Below are 10,754 nucleotides of genomic sequence, written 5' to 3'. Positions count from 1 at the left end.
AGAGGAGGGACTGTCAGATGTGAACCATTTCCCTGTTATTGAGTACTATGACTGTACTGTGGTACTCTACAGAGGAGGGACTGTCAGATGTGAACCATTTCCCTGTTATTGAGTACTATGACTGTACTGTGGTACTCTACAGAGGAGGGACTGTCAGATGTGAACCATTTCCCTGTTATTGGGTCCTATGGCTGTACTGTGGTACTCTACAGAGGGACTGTCAGATGTGAACCATTTCCCTGTTATTGGGTCCTATGACTGTACTGTGGTACTCTACAGAGGAGGGACTGTCAGATGTGAACCATTTCCCTGTTATTGGGTCCTATGACTGTACTGTGGTACTCTACAGAGGAGGGACTGTCAGATGTGAACCATTTCCCTGTTATTGAGTACTATGACTGTACTGTGGTACTCTACAGAGGAGGGACTGTCAGATGTGAACCATTTCCCTGTTATTGAGTACTATGACTGTACTGTGGTACTCTACAGAGGAGGGACTGTCAGATGTGAACCATTTCCCTGTTATTGGGTCCTATGACTGTACTGTGGTACTCTACAGAGGGACTGTCAGATGTGAACCATTTCCCTGTTATTGGGTCCTATGACTGTACTGTGGTACTCTACAGAGGAGGGACTGTCAGATGTGAACCATTTCCCTGTTATTGGGTCCTATGACTGTACTGTGGTACTCTACAGAGGAGGGACTGTCAGATGTGAACCATTTCCCTGTTATTGAGTACTATGACTGTACTGTGGTACTCTACAGAGGAGGGACTGTCAGATGTGAACCATTTCCCTGTTATTGAGTACTATGACTGTACTGTGGTACTCTACAGAGGAGGGACTGTCAGATGTGAACCATTTCCCTGTTATTGGGTCCTATGACTGTACTGTGGTACTCTACAGAGGAGGGACTGTCAGATGTGAACCATTTCCCTGTTATTGGGTCCTATGACTGTACTGTGGTACTCTACAGAGGGACTGTCAGATGTGAACCATTTCCCTGTTATTGGGTCCTATGACTGTACTGTGGTACTCTACAGAGGAGGGACTGTCAGATGTGAACCATTTCCCTGTTATTGGGTCCTATGACTGTACTGTGGTACTCTACAGAGGAGGGACTGTCAGATGTGAACCATTTCCCTGTTATTGAGTACTATGACTGTACTGTGGTACTCTACAGAGGAGGGACTGTCAGATGTGAACCATTTCCCTGTTATTGGGTCCTATGACTGTACTGTGGTACTCTACAGAGGAGGGACTGTCAGATGTGAACCATTTCCCTGTTGTTGGGTCCTATGACTGTACTGTGGTACTCTACAGAGGAGGGACTGTCAGATGTGAACCATTTCCCTGTTATTGAGTACTATGACTACTGTGGTACTCTACAGAGGAGGGACTGTCAGATGTGAACCATTTCCCTGTTATTGAGTACTATGACTGTACTGTGGTACTCTACAGAGGAGGGACTGTCAGATGTGAACCATTTCCCTGTTATTGGGTCCTATGACTGTACTGTGGTACTCTACAGAGGAGGGACTGTCAGATGTGAACCATTTCCCTGTTATTGAGTACTATGACTGTACTGTGGTACTCTACAGAGGAGGGACTGTCAGATGTGAACCATTTCCCTGTTATTGGGTCCTATGACTGTACTGTGGTACTCTACAGAGGGACTGTCAGATGTGAACCATTTCCCTGTTATTGGGTCCTATGACTGTACTGTGGTACTCTACAGAGGAGGGACTGTCAGATGTGAACCATTTCCCTGTTATTGGGTCCTATGACTGTACTGTGGTACTCTACAGAGGAGGGACTGTCAGATGTGAACCATTTCCCTGTTATTGAGTACTATGACTGTACTGTGGTACTCTACAGAGGAGGGACTGTCAGATGTGAACCATTTCCCTGTTATTGAGTACTATGACTGTACTGTGGTACTCTACAGAGGAGGGACTGTCAGATGTGAACCATTTCCCTGTTATTGGGTCCTATGACTGTACTGTGGTACTCTACAGAGGAGGGACTGTCAGGTGTGAACCATTTCCCTGTTGTTGGGTACTATGACTGTACTGTGGTACTCTACAGAGGAGGGACTGTCAGATGTGAACCATTTCCCTGTTATTGGGTCCTATGACTGTACTGTGGTACTCTACAGAGGAGGGACTGTCAGATGTGAACCATTTCCCTGTTATTGAGTACTATGACTGTACTGTGGAACTCTACAGAGGAGGGACTGTCAGATGTGAACCATTTCCCTGTTATTGAGTACTATGACTGTACTGTGGTACTCTACAGAGGAGGGACTGTCAGATGTGAACCATTTCCCTGTTATTGGGTCCTATGACTGTACTGTGGTACTCTACAGAGGAGGGACTGTCAGATGTGAACCATTTCCCTGTTATTGGGTCCTATGACTGTACTGTGGTACTCTACAGAGGAGGGACTGTCAGATGTGAACCATTTCCCTGTTATTGAGTACTATGACTGTACTGTGGTACTCTACAGAGGAGGGACTGTCAGATGTGAACCATTTCCCTGTTATTGAGTACTATGACTGTACTGTGGTACTCTACAGAGGAGGGACTGTCAGATGCACCATAATAACCTGAAGGTAAAGCAGTACTGGAAGCCATATTTAAAATGGCATACGTGGAGCATGCTGGGAAAAAATCTGATTTAATACAGGATTTAAATGTGTTTTCAGATGGTCACCGTTCATATAATGCATTAAATACATACAGGTTGAAGTGGGAAGTTTACATCCACTTAGGTTGGAGTCACTAAAACTCGTTTTTCAACCACTCCACACATTTCTTGTTAACAAACTGTAGTTTTGGCAAGTCGGTTAGGACATCTACTTTGTGCATGACACAAGTCATTTTTCCAACCATTGTTTACAGACAGATTACTGTCAGGAGGAATGAGCCAAAATTCACCCAATTTATTGTGGGAAGCTTGTGGAAGGCTACCCAAAATGTTTGACCCAAGTTAAACAATTTAAAGGCAATGCTACCAAATACTAATTGAGTGTATGTAAAACTCTGACCCACTGGGAATGTGATGAAAGAAATAAAAGCTGAAATAAATCATTCTCTCTACTATTTTTCTGACATTTCACATTCTTAAAATAAAGTGGTGATCCTAACTGACCTAAAACAGGGATTTTTTTACTTGGATTAAATGTCAGGAATGTATTTGGCTAAGGTGTATGTAAACTTCCTACTTCAACTGTACATCAGACGATATTGGCGAGCTATTTTCACAGGTACATTATTTTCCCCATTTCAACCTGATGCTTAAATATTGTGATATTTCAACCTGGAAGTAACATGTAAAGGGAGCAGTGCAATGTAACGACACAACAACAACCAGGAAATATGTAACGACACAACAACCAGGAAATATGTAACAACAACCAGGAAATATGTAACAACACAACAACAACCAGGAAATATGTAACAACCAGGAAATATGTAACAACACAACAACCAGGAAATATGTAACAACACAACAACCAGGAAATATGTAACAACACAACAACCAGGAAATATGTAACAACACAACAACCAGGAAATATGTAACAACACAACAACCAGGAAATATGTAACAACACAACAACCAGGAAATATGTAACAACACAACAACCAGGAAATATGTAACAACACAACAACCAGGAAATATGTAACAACAACCAGGAAATATGTAACAACACAACAACCAGGAAATATGTAACAACAACCAGGAAATATGTAACAACACAACAACCAGGAAATATGTAACAAAACAACAACCAGGAAATATGTAACAAAACAACAACCAGGAAATATGTAACAACACAACAACCAGGAAATATGTAACAACACAACAACCAGGAAATATGTAACAACAACCAGGAAATATGTAACAACACAACAACCAGGAAATATGTAACAAAACAACAACCAGGAAATATGTAACAAAACAACAACCAGGAAATATGTAACACAACAACAACCAGGAAATATATAACACAACAACCAGGAAATATGTAACAACACAACAACCAGGAAATATGTAACAACACAACAACCAGGAAATATGTAACAACACAACAACCAGGAAATATGTAACACAACAACAACCAGGAAATATATAACACAACAACCAGGAAATATGTAACAACACAACAACCAGGAAATATGTAACAACACAACAACCAGGAAATATGTAACAACACAACAACCAGGAAATATGTAACAACACAACAACAACCAGGAAATATGTAACAACAACAACAACAACCAGGAAATATGTAACAAAAACCAGGAAATATGTAACGACACAACAACAACCAGGAAATATGTAACAACAACCAGGAAATATGTAACAACACAACAACCAGGAAATATGTAACAACACAACAACCAGAAAATATGTAACAACACAACAACCAGGAAATATGTAACACAACAACAACCAGGAAATATGTAACAACACAACAACAACCAGGAAATATGTAACAACACAACAACCAGGAAATATGTAACAACACAACAACCAGAAAATATGTAACAACAACCAGGAAATATCTAACACAACAACAACCAGGAAATATCTAACACAACAACCAGGAAATATGTAACAACAACCAGGAAATATGTAACAACAACCAGGAAATGTGTAACAACAACCAGGAAATGTGTAACAACAACCAGGAAATATGTAACAACACAACAACCAGGAAATATGTAACAACACAACAACCAGGAAATATGTAACACAACAACCAGGAAATATGTAACAACAACAACAACAACCAGGAAATATGTAACAACACAACAACAACCAGGAAATATGTAACAACAACAACCAGGAAATATGTAACAACAACAACAACAACCAGGAAATATGTAACAAAAACCAGGAAATATGTAACGACACAACAACAACCAGGAAATATGTAACAACAACCAGGAAATATGTAACACAACAACCAGGAAATATGTAACAACACAACAACAACCAGGAAATATGTAACAACACAACAACCAGGAAATATGTAACAACACAACAACCAGGAAATATGTAACAACACAACAACCAGAAAATATGTAACAACACAACAACCAGAAAATATGTAACACAACAACAACCAGGAAATATGTAACAACACAACAACAACCAGGAAATATGTAACAACACAACAACCAGGAAATATGTAACAACACAACAACCAGGAAATATGTAACAACACAACAACCAGAAAATATGTAACAACAACCAGGAAATATCTAACACAACAACAACCAGGAAATATCTAACACAACAACCAGGAAATATGTAACAACAACCAGGAAATGTGTAACAACAACCAGGAAATGTGTAACAAAACAACAACCAGGAAATATGTAGCAACACAACAACCAGGAAATGGGTCCTTAATACCATAGGGATGTTGGGTTTTGTATATTTAAAGCAGTGTTTCCCCCCAAACTCGGTCCTGGGGACCCTAGGTTGTATGGTGCTAGGGGAAAAACACCAAAAGGTAGTACCCATTGGGGTCCCCGGGACCGAGTTTGAGAAACGCTGCTTTTAATGTATTACTGTACACAAATGGTGACCACAGCTCTTCCCAAAATACATTTAAATAGTTTGTTTTATGCCAATTTGTTTTCCTACCCTGCTCCGTGTATTCAATGTGTTGCTGATGGGGGATCCTAATGAATCAAAAGTCCATTTGAAATGTGCCGCCCGGTGCGGCTCGTCCCCGGGGGTGAAGCGTCCGACAGTTCCTACTCTGTACGTTCCTAGTTACGGCGCTACTACACCCGGGCGGCGGCAACCACTTTCCCCATAGTAACCATCCAGCGTCTCCCTGGACACTTTTTAAAACTACTACTAAATGTGACGTATTGAAACTGTTTTTCGAAGGTTGTCGTAGTAACGTTGTGGGAGTGTTGTGACGTCAGCATGAGGGTATAAGGGGGTCGCTTTTAAACGTTGACGTGACGACCACCGTTTTACGGAGATGTTGACCAAATGTTTGTGGATTGACACGATAACCTGTTACCAGACCATTCCATCTATAACCTGTTACCAGACCATTCCATCTATAACCTGTTACCAGACCATTCCATCAACACATCTATAACCTGTTACCAGACCATTCCATCTAAAACCTGTTACCAGACCATTCCATCTATAACCTGTTACCTGACCATTCCATCAACACATCTATAACCTGTTACTAGACCATTCCATCTATAACCTGTTACCTGACCATTCCATCTAAAACCTGTTACCAGACCATTCCATCTATAACCTGTTACCAGACCATTCCATCAACACATCTATAACCTGTTACCAGACCATTCCATCTATAACCTGTTACCTGACCATTCCATCTATAACCTGTTACCAGACCATTCCATCTATAACCTGTTACCAGACCATTCCATCAACACATCTATAACCTGTTACCAGACCATTCCATCTATAACCTGTTACCAGACCATTCCATCTATAACCTGTTACCAGACCATTCCATCTATAACCTGTTACCAGACCATTCCATCTATAACCTGTTACCAGACCATTCCATCTACAACCTGTTACCAGACCATTCCATCTATAACCTGTTACCAGACCATTCCATCTATAACCTGTTACCAGACCATTCCATCTATAACCTGTTACCTGACCATTCCATCTATAACCTGTTACCAGACCACTCGCCTGATGTCCCCAGGTGTGAATGAGGCTCACCTGATGTCCCCAGGTGTGAATGAGTCTCGCCTGATGTCCCCAGGTGTGAATGTCTGGTTCACACCATTAGAGGGGTGAAATATAACTGACCATAAGACTGATCTAGAATCAGCTTCCTCCCCTCCAGTCCTAACGGCCACCATTAGAGGGGTGATATAAGACTGATCTAGGACCAGTGTTAAACAGGGCTGAATGTCTGGTTCACACCATTAGAGGGGTGATATAAGACTGATCTAGGACCAGTGTTAAACAGAGCTGAATGTCTGGTTCACACCATTAGAGGGGTGAAATATAACTGACCATAAGACTGATCTAGAATCAGCTTCCTCCCCTCCAGTCCTAACGGCCACCATTAGAGGGGTGATATAAGACTGATCTAGGACCAGTGTTAAACAGAGCTGAATGTCTGGTTCACACCATTTTGATGCTGATTTATTGTTATTGTAATGACATTAAATTGTTGAATGTTTCTGTCGATTTGGAAGTTCTTGAAGTCTCCGTCATTTGTTGGGTGTTGTGGAGACGGATCCAACCTGATGATGATCAATATCAAAGATAAAACACAGCCGGTTCCTCTCCAGCCGGTTCCTCTCCAGCCGGTTCCTCTCCAGTCAGATAAAACACAGCTGGTTCCTCTCCAGTCAGATAAAACACAGCCGGTTCCTCTCCAGCCGGTTCCTCTCCAGTCAGATAAAACACAGCCGGTTCCTCTCCAGCCGGTTCCTCTCCAGCCGGTTCCTCTCCAGTCAGATAAAACACAGCCGGTTCCTCTCCAGCCGGTTCCTCTCCAGCCGGTTCCTCTCCAACCGGTTCCTCTCCAGTCTGATAAAACACAGCCGGTTCCTCTCCAGTCGGTTCCTCTCCAGTCAGATAAAACACAGCCGGTTCCTCTCCAGTCAGATAAAACACAGCCGGTTCCTCTCCAGTCGGTTCCTCTCCAGCCGGTTCCTCTCCAGTCAGATAAAACACAGCCGGTTCCTCTCCAGCCGGTTCCTCTCCAGCCGGTTCCTCTCCAGCCGGTTCCTCTCCAGTCTGATAAAACACAGCCGGTTCCTCTCCAGCCGGTTCCTCTCCAGTCAGTTCCTCTCCAGTCAGATAAAACACAGCCGGTTCCTCTCCAGCCGGTTCCTCTCCAGTCAGATAAAACACAGCCGGTTCCTCTCCAGTCGGTTCCTCTCAAGCCGGTTCCTCTCCAGTCAGATAAAACACAGCCGGTTCCTCTCCAGTCAGATAAAACACAGCCGGTTCCTCTCCAGTCGGTTCCTCTCCAGCCGGTTCCTCTCCAGTCAGATAAAACACAGCCGGTTCCTCTCCAGTCAGATAAAACACAGCCGGTTCCTCTCCAGTCGGTTCCTCTCCAGCCGGTTCCTCTCCAGTCAGATAAAACACAGCCGGTTCCTCTCCAGTCAGATAAAACACAGCCGGTTCCTCTCCAGTCAGATAAAACACAGCCGGTTCCTCTCCAGTCAGATAAAACAGCCGGTTCCTCTCCAGTCAGATAAAACACAGCCGGTTCCTCTCCAGTCAGATAAAACCCAGTCGGTTCCTCCCCAGTCGGTTCCTCTCCAGTCGGTTCCTCTCCAGTCGGTTCCTCTCCAGTCGGTTCCTCTCCAGACGGTTCCTCTCCAGTCGGTTCCTCTCCAGTCGGTTCCTCCCCAGTCGGTTCCTCCCCAGTCGGTTCCTCCCCAGTCGGTTCCTCTCCAGACGGTTCCTCTCCAGTCGGTTCCTCTCCAGTCGGTTCCTCTCCAGACGGTTCCTCTCCAGTCGGTTCCTCTCCAGTCGGTTCCTCTCCAGTCGGTTCCTCCCCAGTCGGTTCCTCTCCAGACGGTTCCTCTCCAGACGGTTCCTCTCCAGTCGGTTCCTCTCCAGACGGTTCCTCCCCAGTCGGTTCCTCTCCAGTCGGTTCCTCCCCAGTCGGTTCCTCTCCAGTCGGTTCCTCCCCAGTCGGTTCCTCTCCAGTCGGTTCCTCTCCAGTCGGTTCCTCTCCAGTCATCTTTCTCTCTCAATGGAAACATGATAAATGTGTGTATCTGGAACCCAATCCTAATGGCCGACGGGCTCTATATCTACCCACAATGCACGCTCTAATCACATCCAGTGATCCACACATGCTATCTACAGTATCGTTTCTCTTCTGAAGAAAAAGAGACGGTAGAGACCGAGGTGTGTTCCACATCCTTGAGTTTTATTTGTCTTGGGTTTCATTACATTAAACCGGTAAGGCAGAGACGGAAACACAGTCAGTCAAACTGTTAAGGCAGGGGACAAACCAGTCAGTCAAACCGTTTAGGCAGAGGACAGCAGAGAAGGAAACAGTCAGTCAAACAAACCGTTAAGGCAGAGAAGGAAACACAGTCAGTCAAACCGTTAAGGCAGAGGACAAACCAGTCAGTCAAACCGTTTAGGCAGAGGACAGCAGAGAAGGAAACAGTCAGTCAAACAAACCGTTAAGGCAGAGAAGGAAACACAGTCAGTCAAACTGTTAAGGCAGGGGACAAACCAGTCAGTCAAACTGTTAAGGCAGAGGACAAACCAGTCAGTCAAACCGGTAAGGCAGAGACGGAAACACAGTCAGTCAAACTGTTTAGGCAGAGACGGAAACACAGTCAGTCAAACTGTTAAGGCAGGGGACAAACCAGTCTGTTAAGGCAGAGGACAGCAGAGAAGGAAACAGTCAGTCAAACCGGTAAGGCAGGGGACAAACCAGTCAGTCAAACCGGTAAGGCAGGGGACAAACCAGTCAGTCAAACTGTTAAGGCAGGGGACAAACCAGTCAGTCAAACCGTTAAGGCAGGGGACAGCAGAGAAGGAAACAGTCAGTCAAACAAACCGTTAAGGCAGAGACGGAAACACAGTCAGTCAAACTGTTAAGGCAGGGGACAAACCAGTCAGTCAAACCGTTTAGGCAGAGGACAGCAGAGAAGGAAACAGTCAGTCAAACAAACCGTTAAGGCAAAGGACAAACCAGTCAGTCAAACCGTTAAGGCAGGGGACAAACCAGTCAGTCAAACCGTTTAGGCAGAGGACAGCAGAGAAGGAAACAGTCAGTCAAACAAACCGTTAAGGCAGAGAAGGAAACACAGTCAGTCAAACTGTTAAGGCAGGGGACAAACCAGTCAGTCAAACTGTTAAGGCAGAGGACAAACCAGTCAGTCAAACCGGTAAGGCAGAGACGGAAACACAGTCAGTCAAACTGTTTAGGCAGAGACGGAAACACAGTCAGTCAAACTGTTAAGGCAGGGGACAAACCAGTCTGTTAAGGCAGAGGACAGCAGAGAAGGAAACAGTCAGTCAAACCGGTAAGGCAGGGGACAAACCAGTCAGTCAAACCGGTAAGGCAGGGGACAAACCAGTCAGTCAAACTGTTAAGGCAGGGGACAAACCAGTCAGTCAAACCGTTAAGGCAGGGGACAGCAGAGAAGGAAACAGTCAGTCAAACAAACCGTTAAGGCAGAGACGGAAACACAGTCAGTCAAACTGTTAAGGCAGGGGACAAACCAGTCAGTCAAACCGTTTAGGCAGAGGACAGCAGAGAAGGAAACAGTCAGTCAAACAAACCGTTAAGGCAGAGAAGGAAACACAGTCAGTCAAACCGTTAAGGCAGGGGACAAACCAGTCAGTCAAACCGTTTAGGCAGAGGACAGCAGAGAAGGAAACAGTCAGTCAAACCGGTAAGGCAGAGGACACACCAGTCAGTCAAACCGGTAAGGCAGGGGACAAACCAGTCAGTCAAACCGTTTAGACAGAGGACAGCAGAGAAGGAAACATTCAGTCAAACCGGTAAGACAGAGGACAGCAGAGAAGGAAACAGTCAGTCAAACAAACCCTTAAGGCAGAGGACAAACCAGTCAGTCAAACCGTTAAGGCAGGGGACAAACCAGTCAGTCAAACCGTTTAGACAGAGGACAGCAGAGAAGGAAACAGTCAGTCAAACCGGTAAGACAGAGGACAGCAGAGAAGGAAACAGTCAGTCAAACAAACCCTTAAGGCAGAGGACAAACCAGTCA

The sequence above is a fragment of the Oncorhynchus mykiss genome, unplaced genomic scaffold (genome assembly GCF_013265735.2).
Source record: "Oncorhynchus mykiss isolate Arlee unplaced genomic scaffold, USDA_OmykA_1.1 un_scaffold_140, whole genome shotgun sequence".
In the NCBI taxonomy this organism is placed as follows: Eukaryota; Metazoa; Chordata; class Actinopteri; order Salmoniformes; family Salmonidae; genus Oncorhynchus; species Oncorhynchus mykiss.
Note: the sequence above shows the minus strand (reverse complement) of the source record.